This window comes from Notolabrus celidotus, chromosome 18 (assembly GCF_009762535.1).
Source record: "Notolabrus celidotus isolate fNotCel1 chromosome 18, fNotCel1.pri, whole genome shotgun sequence".
Lineage (NCBI taxonomy): Eukaryota > Metazoa > Chordata > Actinopteri > Labriformes > Labridae > Notolabrus > Notolabrus celidotus.
The window spans coordinates 17,808,326-17,830,776 of NC_048289.1; the positions used below are offsets into that span (position 1 = coordinate 17,808,326).

Below are 22,451 nucleotides of genomic sequence, written 5' to 3' on the forward strand. Positions count from 1 at the left end.
CTAAGCAGTGTGAGGCAGCCGGCCGACAATATTACAGATGTAGCAGTAATTAAATCTTCAGCCTCCAACTAGAAACACACAGAAATTAGCCACATCGACTCCATATTTTCGAGGCAGCCAAGTCGTAAGATTATAAATGGGATCAGCTGTTTTCAGCTGTTTGGTGCCAGAAGCACGGGACCACCAACATGGCCGCCAGAGGGCACGTTGTGTCATTCATTTATGATGCTTCTTCTACACTCCTAAAGGCGGGAATGTGGGGGCTGAGGACTATTTGGCTACCCCAGCTGGGGACACATTGCACAAGTACTACAAACCTCTGCGTTCAATTTGCCCATGTCAGCTGTGATATGCATCGCCCATATTGGAATTCATAACTATCCACAGAGCAGCTATTTGGCCTCTGCGAGGGAGGAGAAGTCTTTATTCAGGCAGGGCTAGACTGTGTTTTTCAGCCGAGCAATGTTTGAGTAAACAGATAATAGAGATGAATGCTTCATATAAGTTTGCCTTAGTGCTTGGCCAAAGCATCAGTTCTTACAAACATATTTTCTCCAAGGTTAATGTTATTTCTCACTGCAGCAGTTACCTCACATATATGTAGATCTATCTCACTAGAAAGAAGCATTTCGGAGAAACGGCAGATCAGTGATGTGATGATGTTACAGAATCATGAAGGCAAACATGTCTAGGCGAAAAAGCAATCTTGAGAAGGGGTCTCAATATAATATACGTTTATACACTTTGGACATTTTAGGTCCCCTTTGGACCAGTAAGTCTTGAACTTTTTACTTGATCTTAAAATAAATGCCTGAGTGCACCTTCACTCCCCTTTGCAAAGCATTGTCAGAGCTGCAGATGAAGACAGATAATGTCTTTGGGAGGAAAAAAAAGAGAGGGAACAAAAGAGACATGAAAAGTAGACTCCCATTATTGTGCAAATGTGAGTATAGTATTGCCAAAAATATATTCAATTCATTTCAAGTTTATGGACATTATTGCAAGCTGGGCTATAAGTCTCCTTGCTGGACATCCTGAATCCGCCTGAAGGTTTAGAGAGACACTTATCTTTTTCCTGAAATTGCTTTGTCCAGAGTTTTTACTTGTTCAAATCACAAGTCCTGTTTGTTTCAGAGTGTGAGCAGCCTCTGTAGATAATTTGGCTCCTATCATGTGTAGAGAAACTCATGCACATGGAATCCTGACCTAAATACAAGCTGAGCTGAGCAGCAGCTTCCTGAACATGCTGTTCACAGGGAAAACAAGAAAAAAATGTTTTTTATTTATGTGAAACTGCTTTCACCCTCTTTTTTTACAAAATCCTGACTGACAAAAAAAACAGCTTTAAATTCTGTGATAGACAACTGATGCTGTGTTAAGATGTTCTCAAGTTTAGCTAATGAACCCTCTGGTTGCTTCAGGCAACATTAAAGGATAGTTCTCAGTGAGCAGTCACCAGGATGCAGGAATTTGGCTAAAAACAGAGTTAAATGAGGTCTGTATGTCAAAGACCTAATTTCAACCATTTTACAAATGCCTCGGTTGAGGCAGATAGCTGTCTAACATGAGCCTGGTTCTGCTCGAGGTTTCTGCCATAGACTGTATAAAATATGGACGTAGGATCTGTGAGGTCCAGCGGCGGTTCTAGACCAATTTTACTGGGGGGGCCAGGCTGGGGCCAAGGGTGTTGTCAGAGGGACACATTCAACCCTGACAAAAGAGACTGAGAAGGGTGAGGACCGGCTGAGATCAAACTGGAAAAACATCAGTGCATCCCTATATACTAGATATATATACTACTGTGCACTATATCAAAATGCAGACTGACAGCAGCTGTTTGGCTGTTTACACTCAACATGAGTCCCTTAGCCCTCAAAGCTTTTTTTATTGTAAAATATTTGTTTGGTGTGGAGGGGGGGGGGGGGGGGGGCACAGGGGATCCAGGTTAAGTTTTACAGGGGCACTGGCCCCTGTTGGCCCCTCCCCAGAACCGCCCCTGGTGACGTCACCCATCTGTTTCTGAAGAGCTGTTTTGAGGTCAATCGGCGGCGGCAGCCATATTGCTGCTGTCGAGTGATTGTGAAGTAAAGAGGCGGGCTTTGAGCCTCCTAGCCAACAGCTACAGTGTTCTGCAGTCAGCTGTGCCTCTCATTGGAAGACTGGTAATCTCAATATCTTCAAAATTGCCGCGTTACAAAAAAATTCACCCCCCGTACAGTATGTGCCAATTGAGAAATGAGCTATCCAGACTGCACTCGTCTTTTGTACCAGGCTGTAAACATGTTTATTTTTGCTGGAAAGATCGGCCATTTCCCATTCATGTGTATGTGACTTCCGGTACTTCCGGAGCCAGCCTCAAGCGGATCCTTGATGAACTGCAGTTTTTAGCACTTCCGCATTTGACTCATATTTTTAGACCAGAGGTTGCTGCTTGGTTTCTGCCTGTTAAAATGACCTTTTGTGGCTGGGAACCATTGGTAAACATTTATGACGTTAACATGTTAGATAACGCAACACTGTTTTCTCACATATCTATGGTGCTTCAATGGCTGTAAAATGTTAACAAGAAGCTACAGGGACATTATCAAGTGGGCAGTTTTGTTTATTTCCCACAGGAGAAGGAGAAAGCAAACTGTGCATGTGATAGTGCTTCAGCTGTGTACCTCTAACCACACAGTAAAAAGACCCTTGGATGCTGACGTAGTTGATTTGAACCTAACAAAGCTATGTTGTGTTTTCAACCCAATAGCTAGCGATGGAGTGTGACTGCTTTGTATGCTGAAGATTGTAGGACCAAAAACCAAGTTCACTTACTGGACTTCATTGTCAGTGACTCTGGACTTTCATAATAGTCACAAAATACATCAGATGCAACTTAAAAACTGCTGCATGTTAATGTGTGGGGAATCTTGTGATAGACTCTGATTTCTCAGTTAAATCTGGTCTAAACTTAATATTTCATCAACGTCTTAAAGTGAACAAAAGCCTTTTCAGGAGTAGCCATTGTGTTTTTTTCAACATCAATTCAGCAAAAAAACTCAGTGAGTTCTCAAAGAAGCACAATATAAAAATAAAAATAATTATTATCATGTCTTATCACAATTACAACTACTATTGTGAGCATGTTATTTTCCATACTGCCATCCAAGGACAAAATGTCTCCTTTTCATGCTAATATTCCTCAAAAACTCACATTCTTTCCTTTTTAATTCCCTGTTCGTTTAGTGAATGTCTAACAAAAAAAAGTCAATGACAGTTGTATTAACGGCCTTGCGTTAATCTTTGGAGCCACTTTAAGTACAGGTGTAGATGCTACACATCTGTGATGCTCATCAGAGTTTCCTTCACACATCATTTGTTCTCCTTAACGCCTTAAACAGCCAATAGCTTTGACTCCATTTACTTGATTAGCCATGTTTCCCCCCCCAACAAACACTCAGCTGATCTCCAATGACTTATTGATGAGAGCTTTATCTACAACCATTTGGTGTCTTACTCGAGCGCTGGTGCTGTCTCTGGGGAGCATAGTCATTGGCAGTAAATCTCTGTTTAACTGTGAAACAACTATATTTCCTAGAGCTAGTATTAGCCTCTGTGCTCTGCTGTTTTCCTTTTGTCTTTATCTGACCCCATGGTTAATGGAAAGAGCATCTTCAAGCTTAATATTTTACTTTCATACCAAGGGAGCTTTAAATCAAATGATTCCAAATCTCCTGAGTCATACTGACAAAGAAATACCGGTGTTACAGGGGGACTCCTGTAGAGGTGAGAGTGAAATCTTTCATCTTTTTGGAGTAAGAACCAAAAATGGATCTCCCATACTTCATGTTTTTGTGCACACCAATGGATATAAAAATGGTGTCCTGTGTGGAGCACAACATTAAACCTTAAGTCCCATTAATTAAAGCTGCAGGACAGCTCAATACAAATATGTTCCTGTTTTGTTTTTTTCCTTTTCCTATGAGAATAATTTGGCAAACAGTAACCTTTATGTTTTATTCATACCTCTGCTTAATAACACATGATATATTGTGTGATAAGCTTGGGTTTTTATGTGTGTGTGTTTGTGTTGCATGGATTTTTCTTAATTGGCTAGAAGAAGTAGCCCCCTGACCAGTGTCACATCCTGGAGACGTAATGAGAGAAACACATGGGAAGCAGGATAGAAAAAAAAAGCTGGTCTAAGACTGTGTTTAAAATGTTTGGTTTGATCCAGTTTGGTCCAACTAAGGAAATGATGCATGACATGCCACCAGAGACTCAAACACAAACAAAAGGAAAATATGTGGCTCACCTGACTTCTAGGTAAGAATGCAGTGTTGGTTTCTTTGCAGGGCCTGGTCCTAGGTATTAACTTCAATGCTGATCTGGGAAAATATTAAAAGAACACAATAAAAAAAAATAACTTTCTTTTTGTTACTATTACATGTACACACTGATATTAACATTGAACACAACCAGGTAATAAATATTGTCAAATGCATCCTAATACAATACCAAGTGTAAAAAAATATCTGGTATAAATCTCAAGGAAGTGTATGAATATTTGTATAGATTTATGCATAAACATAATATGCACCTGTTTTCTGGTCACAAATACTACGGAAGAGGATATGGGCCACAAAAAAAAAAAAAAGTAAGGTCAATTTTTTTTTATTATTATAATCATTCTGAGAAAAAAAGGCAGAATTCTGACTTTAATCTCAGAATTTTGACTTTAATCTCAGAATTCTATTTTTTTCCCCAGAGTTCTGATTTCAATCTATTCTGACCTTAATCTTAGAATTCTGACTTTTTTTCTCAGAATTCTGACTTTAACCTCATAATTTTTACTTTAATCTATTCTGACTTTAATCTCAGAATTCTGACTTTAATCTCAGAATTCTGACTTTAATCTCAGAATTCTGACTTTAATCTATTCCGGCTTTAATCTCAGAATTCTGACTTTTTTTCTCAGAGTTCTGACTTTAATCTATTCTGACTTTTTTCTCAGAGTAATAATAAAATAAGTGGACCTTATTCTCTTCCGTACAAATACACATTGTGTTTTCCTACCTCTTGAACAGTCTAATGGCAGGTATGAGACACATTTCTGTAGCTGTTAATTATTTTAGGTTCAATTTATTACCCGACTGTGTTAAATACTTGATTCTGATTGGTCAAAAAACCCCAGCATATAATTCTCAACAGCAAAAGTAAGACATGGGACAACCTGATCACACACATAGTGTCCAATCCACAGTAATGATTCTTGAAAATGTCACCTCTGCCTGTTGACACTGTGGCAACAATGTCAGTTTCTGTTTCAGACTGGTCTCGACAGTCAAGAAATAATGACAGTTCCTGCTCACAGATTTGAAAGCAGCCTGAGGAGCTACTCGGCCTCAAGCGTATCTGATAGGGAAAAGGGAAGCCAAATCCTGTCCTGAAATTCAGCCAGCAGCAGCAGAGCTAATGATTGCATCTGTAAGTTGCTAATCACCACAAAGTAACTTAACGGTAAGGTCTGTAGAAGTGGTAATAAGTGGGGTAAAGTATAGTGAACAGGAGTTATGCAAATTAGAAGCACCCTCTACTTTGTGTCAGAGTTCTGCTCACCATGTCGGGGTTCTAACTTGCATAAGGATCCGCTCACCATTCAGTATCCTTTACTTTTCATTATTTGTTAAGAAGAGTTCATTTGCAAAAACAGATAACTCACTTTAAAAAAAATTCAAAAGACCTATTTTTGTTATTACTAGCTTTAGGTATTATCAATCCATTGAAGTTGGGTGGCTTTGACAAAGTCAAAATGACATTACTAATCAGAGGTATCTTAAAAATGTAACTTAATTAAAAATCTATATTAAAAAAACGTAGATATCTGTTTTTGTAAATTAACTCTTCTTTTCTCTTTTTTCCATGTGCCTAAATGTTTTGTATTTTTAGTGTGAGAAGGGGTATCTTGACTGTGATTGTAACGATTGTGAAGAAGTGATTTCATGTATTATTTTAAATACTCTTTCTAAGGAATGTTCATGTTTGTTCCCTCCTTTTTACTGTGTGCCTGCAGCACTTTGAGATTTATTGAAATGAAAAGTGCATTATAAATAAACTTATTATATTATTATTATTATTATTATTATTATTATTATTATTATTATTATTATTATTATTATTATTATTATTATTATAGCATTAATTAAGTAATCATCCAGCTGTTCTTCCAGCTAAGTGCTAAACTCTGGGTTATTAAATTCTTACAGTGAGATTGCCTCTATCCTACTCTTTTCCAAGATCAATGTTTATTTACTTAATAACACTCAACCACTACATTTAAGCTAGAACAATAAAGGGCCAAGGCAGTGTGATTAGTTTGAAGGTATTTTACAATAAACACAATATTAGGCTATTCAAATTTGTACCTTGTCAGCAGATCAACAAAGTGAAAAGGACTCATCCTCTGAGGACCAGGTTTGTCTGTACTAAAACATGTGCCAATCAATGTTCGAAGTCTTTGAATATTTCAGTAGACTATTAAAAACTCTGAACATTTAATGGTACAAGATAAAACAGATTAGAGGATTCCCCAAATAATTTGGGTTCATTCTTTGGGGACCAGAAATCTCTGTGCAAGCTATGGCAATTTGTCCAATTATTGATGAATGTGTTGAGTGCAGACTGCTAAAACTGTAAAGTCACAGTGGTGTTACAGCTAAAACATAATTCCCAACAATGAGAAGTAATGTTCTTTGCCTAAAAAATCAAGGCCAGAATCACTACAGGGATTTTCTCTCAAACTTTGTGAAGCGCTCTGAAATGGCAGAACAAATGGTTCGTTTAAAGTTAAAGCAGAACAGCTACATGTTCACGGAATACTAAGTAACAGTGATGACTAACACTTAGTAAAGTAAGGTTCAATTATAAGAACTGTACAACTGATGGTCATGTTCTGGCTTCTTTTTAAACAGGCAATACCCCACTAGAAAATGCATGCTGTTCTTAAATGTGCATTAAATTCCATGAGGTAGCATACATTCATAATTTTTTTCTTGTATACATAAAATTGACTTAAAATTGACATCACTTATTCAAAGGGACATTTCACACATACAATCTCCAACCTGGTTCCCTGTGTCTCAGTGACTCACAGTGTGGGAAGAACATGCTGTTGACATAACCAGCAGATAAGAAATTCACATCACATGAATACATATGACAGAGTACGGGTTTTGAGTTTCTCAACTGCCTTGAGAAATATTTTGCTCCAGAGACAAATCCCAGTCAGATGAGTTTCTGAAAAAATCGTTGATACACTGGCCTGCATATTTCTTGTATTTCACATTAAACTGATCATTTCCATTAGAGGTTAAGTTAGACAGGGAGAAGAGGACTTCTGCAGCCGCACTTTTGCAGATATATCTGTCCTCTTCTTCTTCTCAGAGTTTTGCAGTTAATACAGCTTTTAACATAAATGACAAAAATCTAACAACTTTTAACATTGTTGCTATTCTTTTTACCATTATGGTTTAAGTCACTTTGTAGGGATCAGCAATTTAGAGATGCACTCACCAGCTCTGCTGCCATTTCCTGCACCCCAGGAGTGAATCTAATTTAGAATATGTTGTTTAGCCTATAAAAACACAACAAAACACCAACGTTTTTGCCACAGTGTCAACAAGCAGTAGTTTAATGTCCCGGACTCCTCTCAGCCAGTGGCGGAGCAAGAGGGTGGCCAGGGGTGGCCAAGACCACCTCTAAAAACTGATTGGCCACTCCTGTGGCCACCCTAAAACTCTTAGACATGATTGGCTATTTGCCATGTCAGAGGCATTACGTTTATTGAAATCATCTATTTTGTTGTAGTGTTTCGACAAGCTGCAGAGACAGTGGTTTCTTTGCATTTGAATATTGTTTATGTTGATGCTTTGACTTTGGACAATCATCTTCACTTGGGTCCTTAAAGAGTTCAGTTCAGCAGATTTAAATGCTGACACTGTGGAGTTACATTTTTTAAACTTAACGTTAGAAATCTACAAAATTGTAACATTTTTTAAATTGTTTTATAAAAAGAAGTTAAAGTAGATGTGATTATTGGAGGTAATCCTCCTAGGTTTGGAGTAAGTCCCTAATGTTTTCCACGCCTGGCCACCCCTTAACAGTCAGTGCCCCATTTTGGCCACCCAGGTCTAAACTGCTCTCAGATTAATTGGATAGGACATGTAAGATCAGGATGTCATTAGAGTTGCTTTTGCTGTTGAGAATGAATCACCAATGCCATGGGGTTTTGACCAATAAGAACCAAGTTTTTAATAGAGCTGAATACAAAATATTTACAAATCTACACAATTTGTATCCTGATGAAGGTTAAGAAGTCTACCTTATTGTTGTTGAAAATGGCAAAGGGGAGAATGTTGCATGTGTCTTAATGTAGTCAGTTAAATACTAAGAACACCCAAGGGCTTCTGATTCACAGCACTGCCCACAATTAACTTTTACAACCACAAACATAAAGTCCTGTCACACCTCAACTTTATGGTAGACAGCAACATAAGTTGATTCATCAAATTGCCCTTGAAACAGAAAAGTGAATGGAAGTGTTTTGACAACAGATTGATATTTTTTCACATTTTTCTGCGATGCTTCTTGCTGCTGAAAAGTGAGGATTTAATACTCTCCTTGTCATATGTGACAGTAAACTGGATATATTAAGCAAAGGAATGCTGGTGGGATAAACCCTCTCAATTTGATATATACAGCACTCTGACCATGAAAGTTTGATAGAGTACAGCTGAAAGTGCGATGATACGGGATTATTCATGCTGTGATTCTCCTACATGCCCATGACAAGCGTCAGTTTGATATAAAAGCACACATGCAGAGAGGAAAGTCAGATATGAGTCATTATTTTTATTCAGAACTATATTATAAAAGCATTACAAAAATAAAAAATGCCTCCTGAAACGACTGTGAAATATTAATATTTTTTAACTGAATAAAACCCCACACATTTTTAGATTGTCAGCTATGACAACTTGTTTTATGTGTGTTGATAAGACTGATGAAATGAAGGCCTAAAAGTACAATATTTTGTATCTAATTCTTGACCTTTTGACAGAAGCTTTAAAAACAAATCCACTTAATGAGGGTTTAAATTAAATTTGCTTTGTCATCATAGAGATAGCTACGTCATCACATGGCCAAGCATGACACTTATGGAATCATCTTCTGAAAGCTTTAGAAACGATAAAAAGCTTTAGAAAAAAGTCAATTAGCAGACCTTGGTGAAAAATTTGAGGATTTAGTTAGTTACAGTGTGAGCCAAACAAGTGCCAGGGACTAATTTACCTGAAACAACAAGCTTATTAACCGACAAGTTCACTCAGCAAATGGGGGCAATGTAATTTCCCACAGAAAATACCTTTTGTCTGATTGCACTCAAGCAGAAAGATAATCAATACAAAGTAAAGGGATGATTGTGGTGGGGAAAACCTTATCTAAAGGAGCTACAGGATAACAGCACAGACAGGGGGAAGGCAGCATGCAGGGTAAAAAGCTTTTTCGACCTTTAAAACCGTCACACGCAACATCACGGACATGCGGACTACTGTTCTCCTATCTGATGACAGATAGCATGCAAATTTGCGCAACAATGGCTACGTTTACATGAGACTTTTAATTCCTCTTTAATTCAGAATAAAAATTAAATCCTCTTTAAAAAGATTAAAAATAACCTTGTAAACACCTAATTCCGAATGAAAATGATCATTCCGAATTAAACTTAAATCCGAAGTAAGTGGCTGGTTTATTCTGATTTTTTTTTTTTTTTTTTTTAAGTTACATTTTTGGCCTTTTTGCCTCTATTTTTTATAGGACATCGGAATAAAGACAGGAAATGTGGGGAGCAGAGAGTTGGGGAAGACATGCAGGAAATGGTCGACCAGCCGGGAATCAAACTGACGACCCCTGCAATGAGGACTGTAGCCTCTGTATGTGGGGCGCTTAGACCGCTAGGCCACCAGCACCCCTTTATTCTGATTTTAAATCCGAATTGATAATTCCTCGATCATGTATACGGTCATTCTGTGCATGCTCGTTCCCTCGTCCTGTCGCGATGATGCACATATTCCACACTGGCTGCCCAAAGCAAGCCTTGGATTCTAGCCAAGAATATTGATTTCATAGGAGCCTTAGAAGAAATGGATATCATGAAAAGAGTTGATGGACGGAAGCAGAAAAATGTGGACCTTTTTAAAGCTGTAGCGTCCAAGTTAATCGAGGGAGGTTTCCCTGAAAGAGATGCCAACCAGATGAAAAACAAGTGGAAATTGTTGAAGCAGGAGTTCAACAAAGTTGTTTTCTTCCAGTAGACGTAAATACGTCGAGCCCTTCCCTTTCCAATCAGAACCCTTACCAACCCCCAGACCTTAAGCTGAATTGAAAAAGGTGTTTTCCATGTAAACCTCAATTCGGAATTACTATTTCCATGTAAACGCGAAGGAGAATAGATTGAAAAAATTAATTAAAAGGTGCTTGTCATGTATTATGAGTTGTGGATTTCAATTTGAAACAAAAGTTGCACCAAAAAAATGAAGCGATAGATGGAAAAAAATGCTATATTATTTATTTTCACAGAGCTAGAATCTCTAGAATCTGTTATTGATAGCATCAAGCTAACTCCAACTACTTTAGCCCACGGATTTCTTCTCTGTAATGATCAAAAGCTTCTAGTTGCATCTTTTTTTTTTTTTACACGGATGGGATTTCAAAGTTGTCATGTCAGGTAGACCTGCTGTTTGTTAGGTGTGACAGAAATTCCACACATCTCAGGTTAGCCTTGATGTTTTACTTTCCTTCAGTGTAAGAGGCTTTCTGCCTTGCTCTAATCGTATTAGCGTAGCAGCAACATGCAGAAAGTCAATGAATGACTCAAAAGTGTTATTTTCGGTAGAAAAAAAACGGTTGATATCATTCAAAATCATCAGAAAGACATGCTTGGGAAGATCATTTTAGAACATTGTAAAGGGGTCCTTCAAGGTAAGCTTCCCTGCTAGCATGACTGCGATTTAGCATAACTTAGCCTGATGCCAGGGCTAAACAGAGCCTGTGCCTGTGTTTGTATTCTCTACAGTTTGTGGTGGAATAACATTCCTCTTTCCACTTCAGGGATCACAGAGGCCTTTTGATAGACGATGCATGTGTGTAGGCAGAGAGAAAGGATGTGCACACATACGCACAAACACACTCATTTGCACACGCCGTGCACACTCACACATGCAGAGCAGCAGACAGAGACAGGAGCTTTTAGTGACTGAGGCACTCTGCTTTTTCCAGGAATGTGTGGATGAAACAGCACTTCAGTGTTAACCTTGAAGCGTCGAGCAGCTCTGCCTTCAGAGTACGTGAGAACCCTGAAGGAGCAGAAAACAAATTATTGGACCGACGGGCTTTGAGCCTCTTTATTTCCATGAGTAACCCTTCATAGTTTATGTTGACAGAATAATAAAGAGGACGGTGAAAAAGGATAGAAAAGAGGGTACATTCATCTCTCCATCTTTCAGTCTGAATGTATCCTCGGTCTCTCTCCGTGGATCACTGCATTTATGAATGACATCCAAGCAAACAGACTCACACTTATCTTCCTGCAGGATTTATCGTGCGCACGCAGGATACATGCAACGCATGAGGCATCTAATATTTTTCACAGGACGCCTTCCCTCTATCAAGATCATCAGTGGAAAAACACTCTTGTATTTGCCATTGTGCCTGTGCTTGTTTGCTTGTCCATTTCATTCAATCTAATTTTCTGCATTACAAACCTTACAGGGAATACAAACATTTACTTATGTCTGGGTTGCTGCAACAACCGAATTTCCCCCTGGAGATCAATAAAGTAATATCTTATCTAATCCAATCTTTTCTTATCTTAAAAGTGGGAGAAAAAACTACTAAACCACACTTTAGCTACAAAATAAGATTTAAGTTCTCACAACATAAAGGTACCATCTTATATTTTTTATTACAGAGACGAGAACATGATGGTGGTCTTGGGCTACAGCATTACCAGGATGCAGAAGCTGCACAAAACACAGGCAAGAAATTAGATATTTGACTAATTTCACTTAGTACAACTGAATGGAAAAGAAGCAGCTGCTGATATGTCTCACACTACGCCATGAATCTGACTGGATTTAATAAGACTACCTGAAATTAAATTTGATTCAGCTCCTCAGAGGATTGACTGAGAAAAATAAAAGAATGTGAATGGCTTACAGCTCCTTAAAGCATTCCGACTGCTGACTCGTTTTTAATCAATCAGCTTTTTATTTATATGGCGCCAAGTCATAACAGAAGTCACCCCAGCAGATTTTACTTATAGAAGAGGTCCAGAGGACCCAACCTTTATCCATCATTATCAAGCATTTTGCAACAGTTGTGAGCAAAAGTTATCTTATAACAGGCATAAACCTTCGCTCAACTACGTCAAATTAATCATCCGACTTGGTGGTGACATTGGTTACGTCAGCACTGTGGCATCCTGGGAGATTGGAGTAAACACAGTTAATCTCTTAACAAAGATGTTAACTTTAATGTTAAAACCTGTTGGAAGTCTGACAGTCCGCCTCTCCTCCTGCTGCAACAGAAAGGGTCTCCACAAAATAAGTCCAGTAAAGAATTACCATCCATCTTCTTCATTTAGATAATAAAAAAAGTAACGCCAATAATAAACGATTAACAAATAAACAGAAATAGCAGCATGTCCACCCAGCATGCAATTAATTTGCAGAAATGTAACGTATTTGATACGCTACTTAGCGAAGGTGAGTCTCATCCAGGTAAAAGCAGGAGCGGAGCTAACGTCACAGCGTCATCTGCTTTTAATGTCGAAGGTAACGATAAACTCATCCAGGTCCTCTGTTGTGATTATGTTAGCTCCCTGTAAACCTCCTTTCACCATATGAATTCTCTCCATCTCCTGAAATTAAATTTTAGATGACGATGACTGCCAGAGTCATGCGAGCTCAGAGGCTAGCTCTCACAATGGCTCAGAGGCTGCAGCGGGTAGCTCTCGCGCACCTCTAGCAACCCCTTTTATCGAGGCAGGGAAGACTAAGCTGACAGAGGCGAGGATTAACGAGTGTCACCCAGCAGTGACCAGATTTGTTGTTAAGGGTTTACACCCTTTTGCCACTGTAGATGCCTCTGAGTTTTGGTAGGTTAATTTGTTGCATATTTTCTGTTATCTCCTCAGGTGAAATCTAGAAGTATCAGAGTTGCATGTTGTTTTAACCAGTGTAGTTATGTATCATTATTTCCATGTTTTCTGTAGGGATATGATAAAGACTCTCAACTCTAAATACCATGCAACAAACAAAATCCATAAAAAAAAAAACCATATGTATTATTTCATTCCCTCATCCAATGAGAATCGATAAGGAATCGGATCGTTAAGCAGTATCAATAATAGAATCAGAATCGCTAAATTCTTATCAATTCCCATCCCTAATTGCCAGAGAGAAGAGATGCTGCAAACACTGGTGACCCAGATGTCGCCCTTGTTATCTCCGCAGACCAAGGAGGAGCCACTCCATCTAAATAGCCAAGACTTGATTTTAAATGACCCCCAGCTCAACAATCTATATGGGAGGACTTAACAGACTGATAGCATGGTATGTTGTTGAAGACATGATCGGTAACATTCATTAATATAATTCATGCTATATAAATAAAGTTGATTATTATTATTATTATTATTATTATTATTATTATTATTATTAATAAGAATATTGAAGCAGAAAAAGTAACACAAAAGTTACTTTCCCAAGTGACTGAATTATTTTTATAATGCTATTACTCAGTTTGAATCCAGTCACTTTTTGATAGAAGTAACTAGTAAATGTAACATCTTATTAAATTTTACATTCTACCAAACACCGGTGAGAAGTAAAAGATTTTTAACATCAATTTTTCGATGACCTTCTTGTACATCAAACAGTTGACAATAGCCAGTCTTTTTGGTTATGTATGAGAGAAATAAAGTCATGATGTGTTTGCATAGATCAGATTTAAAGAACTGTAAAAGTAAAAAACCTTAAAAGTTTTGTCAGTTTAAATTTTTTTTTATCACAATAGTCACTACTGTCCTCCTTCCAAGCATAAAAAAAAGGATTTATCAAAACTGTACATCGAAAAAAAAAATCTGAAACTTTCATGTCAAATTTGCCTTCTCTGAGTGCACGTAGGTATAAACACTGGCTGACCCTAATCTATAAGGCTCTTTTAGGCTTGATTCCTAAATAATTTGTGCGCTTTAGTGCAGAGAAAAATCAGTTCCTATACCCTGCGTTCCAATACTACTCTTGTTTTATCTGTTCCTCGGGTAAGGACTGAATTTGGAAAAAGAGCTTTCAGCTTTGCTGCCCCTATGGCATGGAACGCTCTACAGACTTCATTGAAACTCTCTGAACTTATGACTCTTGGAGCCTTCCGTTCTATCCTGAGGGACAGACAGCGTGAGAGCACTGAACAGTGCCTGTGTTTTAAACCTTAAATTATTGTTTGTTGTTTTATTACAGCTTCCACTCCTCTTATTCATATTGTAAAACACTATGTATTTATAAATTGTACGTTTTAATTTGTGCTGTCATTTTCGTGTTTTTATGACATGTGCTGCTGACCTCTTGGCCAGGTCACCCTCGTGAAAGAGATCCTGATCTCAATGGGTTTTACCTGGTTAAATAAAGGTTTAAATTAAAAAATTAAAAAAATGTAATGACTATATTTCATCTGGATGAATACAAATTGCATCGTTAAATTCCTGGATAGTGCTCAAAGGGATCTGAGGGAGAGGCAGAAAGAGAGAAATAGCTAGACAGACAGTGAGGTGGACGAACAAACAGACAGACAGATGGCAGCAAAAAAAAAAAAAAAAACAGATAACTCAAACTCAGAAACAATGTCAATGTTTTCTGATATTTGATTTGCTCTCCTCTTCATTCTTGGCTCGGATTAGGACTGGTTTTCCTTTCTTTCCGACGTGTAGGGTCAGACGGAGCCATAGAACTGTCAAATTCAAGCTTATACTCTCTCAAAACTCCACGTATCAGAAAACCAGTCTTATCTTGTAAGTCGTCCACATCTCCCTGGCACGAGTTGTCATTCTTGGGCAGGTAGTTGACCCCAGGTTGCCCCTCTCTGAGGCACCCCTGAGGTATCTCTTGTCTTCAATTCACGTTCTTATCTCCTCAGCACATACAGTGAGGCAGACCGCACAAACACAGGTCGCAGGACCAAATCGCGTCCACACATCTGAGTGAATTATTCAAATTGCCGAGAGCAAAAGGTGCACACAACCTTTTCGTGTTACGTGAGAGGAATGGCTGGTCAGGTAGCAGTCAGTACAGATCAGACAGCCACTTAGATTGGACAAAAAATGTAATTTGTTCTCATATCTGATTTTATTGTAACAGCTGTAAAATGGACTCAGTAATGACCTGGTGTAAGTTAATGAAATGACAATGAGGAGCAGCTCATGCGGCCTAAATGGATTACATAGATCATATTTATTCCCATGATTGCAATGAAGTGCATGTGCGTGTGGAGGTGTTGACACAAGGAGGCAGAAAAAGACAGCGCTGTCTGAACATCCCAAATATCAGAGCCAAAGGTAACAGGGTGGAAATCAATTACATGCCTCGCTCACCTAATTGATATCCACCCCGGCATGAAGATAGATAGCGCTGCAAGTAAAATTAAGGCGGAAACTTTCGTACGAAAAAGGGACCCAAATTGTTTAGTGTATAGAGCAAATGCTACTTCTGCATATCTTGCAGAAGTTGTAATGTAAACCTGTTTGTCCCACAGAAAAAAAATTCATAGTCTTCAATTTATACTCTGAGTGACTCTACAAAGCCAAAAGAAGAACATCTCATTTGAATTCATTAGGAGTAAAAGTATATTTTGTTGGTTTAAGCTGAACCTGTCTGGCGAGGCAAAGCTCTAAAAAATACTTCATCTCAGTGGGAGTTATTTTTCAAAATATTAAATAGCTCCTCTAAGACCATTCATCCTCACTTGATAAACTGCTCTGCTACTGCTGTGGTTACCATAAATGGTAAATGGAACAAAGCAAAAAGCTGCAGAGCGGCAGAAACCATAAATTTCAGCTTAAATGAGGTAGATGTTGCTTCAGATTGGACAAGGAATCCTTCTATGCCGACAGCGTTTCTTTACTGCAGAGAGAGACAAGCCTCGCATTGAACTGCGACAACGTTCTTTTCTTTGGACCTAATTATCTGACTTACAACTGCTCGGCATGAAGTCTGCGTTTCACTGATCTCTGTCTGCGTTATGCAAGAAATGTCATTTTACTACTTCCTGCTGCAAATGTTGAAGTGCTATTAAGTTCTGAGAGTAATCTTTTGTCGGCTCTGACATTTTGCTCCACTTATTCCCACTTTTCTCTGTAGGTTAATAGCACGTATAGATGTGTTTTCATCAAAGATAATTAAGTGATTCCAGCGCGGATACTTTTTCCTGCTGGCGCCTCGTGACAAAAGATGTAATTACTGATCTTGAGATGTAAAATGCAGCCTGACCTGTTTTGTAAATGCTGTCAAAAACTCCCTATGCATCACTTCCAAATAGACTGATCTAAGCTCCTCCATGGCTCATCTTGCAGACACACACTCCACCCACTAGTTCATCTGTACAACACAAAGCCCAATACAGAGATTCAGGGAAAGGCGTAATTTTCGTATTTTCCTCATGCTGAGGATTCAAAAGTGCAATCATCAAGGTAAAACTCTGAAGGCAAAACTTCAAATTACATCTGTGCTCCAACTTGACATGAAAAAAAAAAAGAATCTGCAGGTTTTCTCACAGATAAGCACTTTTCTCTCTCTCTCTGCTGTGAAGCTGTTTTAGCCTCTTTATTGCTGTAGACGAGAAGGTGATACTGTAACACTAGTTTTCAGTAACACTTAATGACCAATGACAGAATGACACAGTTGAAGACATAAGTGTTTTTGAAGCTATTGTGTGTACAAGTGAGAGGAAACTGTTTTTTGTACCAGGCTTACATTTTAAAGTGTGTAACTTAGCATTTTAATAACAGCATCAATGGGTTCTTCTTGGCTGAAGTGGACACTTGAGGAACTGCAGTTTTTTGCACTTCCACAGTGGCTTCATTTTTCAACACTAGAGAATACAACTTGGTCTAAACAAAGTGCTTGATGCTAAAGTAGCTTTCAGACCATAGACTGTATAAATAATGGACGTAGTATCCGTGACGTCACCCATCTGTTCCTGAGCGCTGTTTTGAAGCCAATCGGCGACAGCGCCATATTGGAAAACTGGAACCGAACCAGGCATAGTGTGACGTAAAGAGGTGGAGTTTGAGCCTCCTAGCCAACAGCTATGTGTTCCAGTCCAGGAGTCAAGTCAGTCATGTCCTTATTTGGGCATAAACTTGTAATCTTAATATCTTCTGAACCATCGCGTTAGAAAAAAATTCACCTCCCGTACAGTGTGTGCCGGTAGACAGATTAGCGATGTAGAGCCAAGCTGTTTTTTGGATCAGGCTGTAAACATGTTTATTAATGCTGCAAGGATCGTCTTTTTTTAATTGGTGTCTATGTCTATGTTTCTGCAGCCAGCCTTAAGCGGATTCTCGATGAACTGCAGTTTATAACACTTTCGCATGGGCTTCATAGTTTGAGACCAGAGGTTGCCACTTGTTTCAGACACTGCAAAAATAAAAAGACATCCAGCCTAGATCTCTCAATCAATCAATAAACCTTTATTTTTTTTGGCGCCAAATCACAACAAACGGTATCTCAAGACGCTTTTTACAAACATAGCAGGTCTAGACTGTACTCTATGTTAAATTAACAAACACCAGACATTATGACAGGGTAACACTCAGTCTTATCTTATCTTAATCCACCATGAGCATTGCACCTCGCAGTATTTAGCTAGCTACAGCAGCAACGATAAACTTCCTTTTAACAGGCAGGAACCTCGAGCAGAACCAGATTCATGTTAGACAGACATCTGCCTCGACCGAGTTGGGGTTGGAAAGAAGGATAGAGGAGATCTTTCTGTGGGGATCATTTGACCATTATATAACACATCTGTTATAAAGTTTACTTTCTTTTAATGTTGAACTAGTCACTTCTTTTTATGAAGTCAAGGGATTTGATAACTGTAGTTCGCAGATTTGACTAGCTGTCACTGGCAGCATAAGTGTAAGCTGATGCTTTATGTGCGCTTTTAAATACGTAATTTTTAATGGCTAAATACATGACGTGTATTTTTGAGTTGAACAAGGTAACCACAGATGTTGTTTTAATACAGTGCTTTGAGCATTGGCAGTTGGACAATAGAGGCCAACGCCTCACCACTTAAGAAGTAGATTTAAGTGTTGTAAGGGTCTAAAGTTACTGATCGATTATGCGTCTTTGTTTGCGCCCTCAGGCCTCCATTGACTCCTATAATACACATGCACATGCGCATTTGCTCCTCTTCAATTCCACAGAAAGGAGCAATTATTTGTGCCCAAAAATTATTTTACACAACCAGCAAGCAGGAGATAGCAAAGAGCCACATCCCTTTAAGTGAGCCATGAGGTGAGAGGCATGCAACGTCACGGTGAATCCAGTTACATAGCAAAGGTTTGAGTTGTTGAACCTTCACAAAAAGCTTCAGGCTGGAGTCATGGAAAGACCTTTTAACAAAATGTAGAAAAAGATCTGAGTTAAGTCACTGAAAACGTTTCAGAGGATGATTGGGTTCAAGAGCTTGGACATGATTGCCCGGACCTAAATTTAAACAGCCTTCTGTCCACAGAGGGAGAAATTACACGGTAGTTTTCAAGGAGCTGTTTACTAAGAAGGCTTGGCTTATGACATGTAGTGATGCTAATGCTTTACTTTGCTTACCCTGCCTTCATTTCAAACATCAGGATTAAACCCCGGTATGGATTCCGACAGGTATGACTGACTTAGACCACTTCTCAAAAAAAGAGCCTCAAAATATGAACAAACAAGGGTCCATATTCCTTCAGCTTAGTGACTACAGATACATTCCTTTCTTTCATTTAACTGGTGTAAAATCTGTTGCTACACTTTACATGGAATATCTATATTTTGGATTTTCTTAGAGCCCTCCCAAGACAAAAAATGCACCAGCCGCAGCTGGCTCTAAGTTGCAAGAAGTATTGTTACTTCACTTACTAACAGACACACAGACAGGAGGTAGCTATGAATGTGGTGAGGAATTCAGAGGAAATCAAACATAGTAGATTAATTCAGACCTGTTTCATCATCCATCTCTGATCAGTTTGTGTCCTTGGTGTCCTTTAGGTTTTCTTTTTACTCAGGTTTTTCTTCTTTATCCTACACTGTGGAGACTAGCGAGTTCGCATTAGTTTGATGTTACTCTCCAGCAAAAACAGACAAGCGAAAATCATGTAACACTGGTGAGAAGAGGCGAAAGTAATGAATCATAGGTACTATTATGAATTGCCATGAGTAACTGTAATATGGAGAGGACAGAAAATGGTACTGGGAGCTGTTAAGAAGTCCCAGTATGCCGAAAAAGTCTAAGTACACCATTGAGAATAGTGATTGGAATTACGGCTCTTTTTAGAGAGCCGGTTCTTTTGGCTCGGTTCACTACAAAGAGTCGGCTCTTTCGGCTCCCAAGTGGCTCCTCAGATTTTTTCTTGTTTGAATGAATGCATTACCTAAAATAATGTTATATTATAAGTCAAATGAATTACTAATGTAAAAAACATACATTATATCAAATGTGTATTATTTAAAGGCTTTATTTATATATTCAACATGGAGCAGAGTTCTACAGAAATTAAATTATTAAGTACAAAAAACAAGACACCTCACAATTAGACGAAAAGGTCCAATCTGTGATGTGTGTATATTATTTATAAACTTTTAAACACCTTCATTATCAGCAGGTTCCCTTCACTGTCTTTATTCTTCACTTCTTGCACTGATGGATAAACACTTCTAATGTCCATGACCTGGATGACTGAGAACCTTCACAGACACTTCTAATGTGTCTTTGCAGGTTTTTTGTGGACCCTGATTGATGACATTTTCACCTTGCACAGTCAACACTCTGCCTTTAAACAGTCTATGCTGTTGAACTGTGTCTAAAGTTTACTGTGTTTCCTGCAGTCACTCGTTTTCTCACCTTTCCAGTGCGTTCTCTGTCTGTCCCGCATGTTCTCCCTCTCGTCTCCCTCCTGTTGGTGTGCTCACTGTGCTGTGTGTGTCTGTAACCCCTCCCCTCCCCGTTCTGCTCAATGTAGACATGTGATTGGTCAAGACGCCACCATGTCTTGACCAATCACGTGAGGCTTTAACAGAGAAATACGAGAGGAAAAAAAAAAAAAACGTCTCCTGGCTCGTTCACTTCAAAGAGCCAGCTCTTAGAGCCGGATCGTTCGGGACCAAGCGGCAAACTCCGGTCTCAAACGATGAAGCCAATGCGGAAGTGATATAAACTGCAATACATCGAAAATCCGCTTGAGGCTGGCTGCAGAAACACCGGAAACCACATAGATATGAATGGGAAAAAGACGATCTTTGCAGCATTAATAAACATGTTTACAGCCTGGTTCAAAAAACGGCTTGGCCCTACAACGCTAATCTCTCTAATGGCCCACACTGTACGGGGGGTGAATTTTTTTCTAACGTGACGGTTCAGAAGATATTAAGATTATGAGTTTTGCCCAAATAAGGACATGACTGACGTCACACTCTGCCTAGTTGAGTTCCGCATTACCAATATGGCTGCTGCCGTCGATTTGCTTCAAAACAGCTCTCAGGAACAGATGGGTGACGTCACGGATACTACGTCCATATTTTATACAGTCTATGTTCGGGACCGACACATCACTAATCGAGAAGTACCTTGAGAAGTGGTGGTTTTGTTTGTCTGTTTGTACTTTTTTCATGTATTTTCATTTATTTTTCTCTTTCTTCTCATGGTTATTATCTCATTGTTGTATGTGCAAATTACTTCTGACTTCATTTGTTTTTTGTTCTTCGTTATCTATTTAGTTATTTATTGTCCTTTTCATTTGCTACATGTACAAAACTAGTTAAGTGTACTTATCTGTTTGTTACTCTGTCATAATTGAAAAAATCAATATATATTGTAAAAAAAAAAAAAAAAGAGAAGTGGTGGAACAGCACACCAGAGCATTACTGCCCACTTAAAGCGCAGTATTAAAAGGAAAATAAAGTATCAGTGTTTGTTCAAGTGCCACCGTGCAATGGTTTGAACGATAATTGTAGAGAAAAAACTTCAATAAATGAAACAGTTGTTCTAATTAAGCTTTGATGTTTGTGTGTTCTCTTAAAATATCCATCACAGGTTTGGCTGGAGTTAAGGAAATCCACAACTCAAACCAATGGCTTCCTAAGTATCTCTTCCGCACTGCTAAGCTAATAAGCCAACCATGCTAATTAGCTTGGTTTAGCTTTAGAGCTAAGAAAAAAAAAGTTAAGCAATTTCTAACACTTATATCCTGTTTTTGTTCATATAAAAAGATTCCACATTAAAACTCCAACAGTAACAATTGCTGCTGTTAAAGCTGCTGTTGGTAGTCACAGAGTAAACATCTGTTCAGAGAAGGACTTTGAATGTCAACACTATCCATCCCAACCAGATTTCCTCATAGCCCCCCAACACAGATCGGCGTGCGCAGTCATGGTAGTGCCAGACTCATAACCAATTGGAGGACGTAGTAGGGGCCGCCCCTTAACCAATCAGGACAGAGGATTTGAGATTAGCTATGATTGGTCCGTCATAACGGGAACGAGGGGAATAATAACATTGCTTGATTCAAAGGCATTGGAAAACGCAGATATTTTGCAATAGTCTCAAAATACTCCACTTACAGTTGAGTACCGATGGGCATTATGACCTTTTCTCCAAACCCAGCAGAAAAAAGTAACGTTTTTTTTCACCATTCCTACCAACAGCAGCTTTAAGGCACAAAGCACACTTTTTTTAGTATATTGAGAAATGTGAAAATGACAGCTGTTGTGCTAAGTTGTAAAATGCTGTTCAAGACTGGCATAATAATGAAGTGTATAATCAGCTTATGCTCTTTAAAATGCTTCCTATAATGATTGCTCAAAGAATGTCACCTGTTATCTTTTGGATAATGAAATCCTATTACAAAATGTATCAGTGACACAGAAGCTGCATGTCAAAGGATCTGTGATCTGTAAAACGTTGGAGATGTCCTCAGTTGGCTCTCTGTTCTTAGCTGCATCAATATCCGATGTTATCTTAACTGAGGGTGCCACGGATCACAGTCCCCGGCCATTTGACTCAACAGATCAATTCTCATTTCCTTCATCGTTGCATTGTTAAACTCAATGTTTCTGTTGGAGCATCAAATTTGAGTCATCAAACTTTGAGCCTTGCCAGTT

The 22,451-nt window shown here is 38.7% G+C and overlaps 1 protein-coding gene across 1 annotated transcript in view; it reads right to left on the minus strand.

Annotated features, from left to right (window-relative positions):
* The window catches only part of nrg3b (neuregulin 3b), a 554,663-nt gene that overhangs the window by 331,098 nt on the left and 201,114 nt on the right, over window positions 1-22,451 (minus strand). Inside the window, exon 6 of the mRNA XM_034708523.1 lies at window positions 4,295-4,367. The gene's annotated coding sequence lies outside the window, so the exon portion shown is untranslated. The remainder of the gene's footprint in view (window positions 1-4,294; window positions 4,368-22,451) is intronic.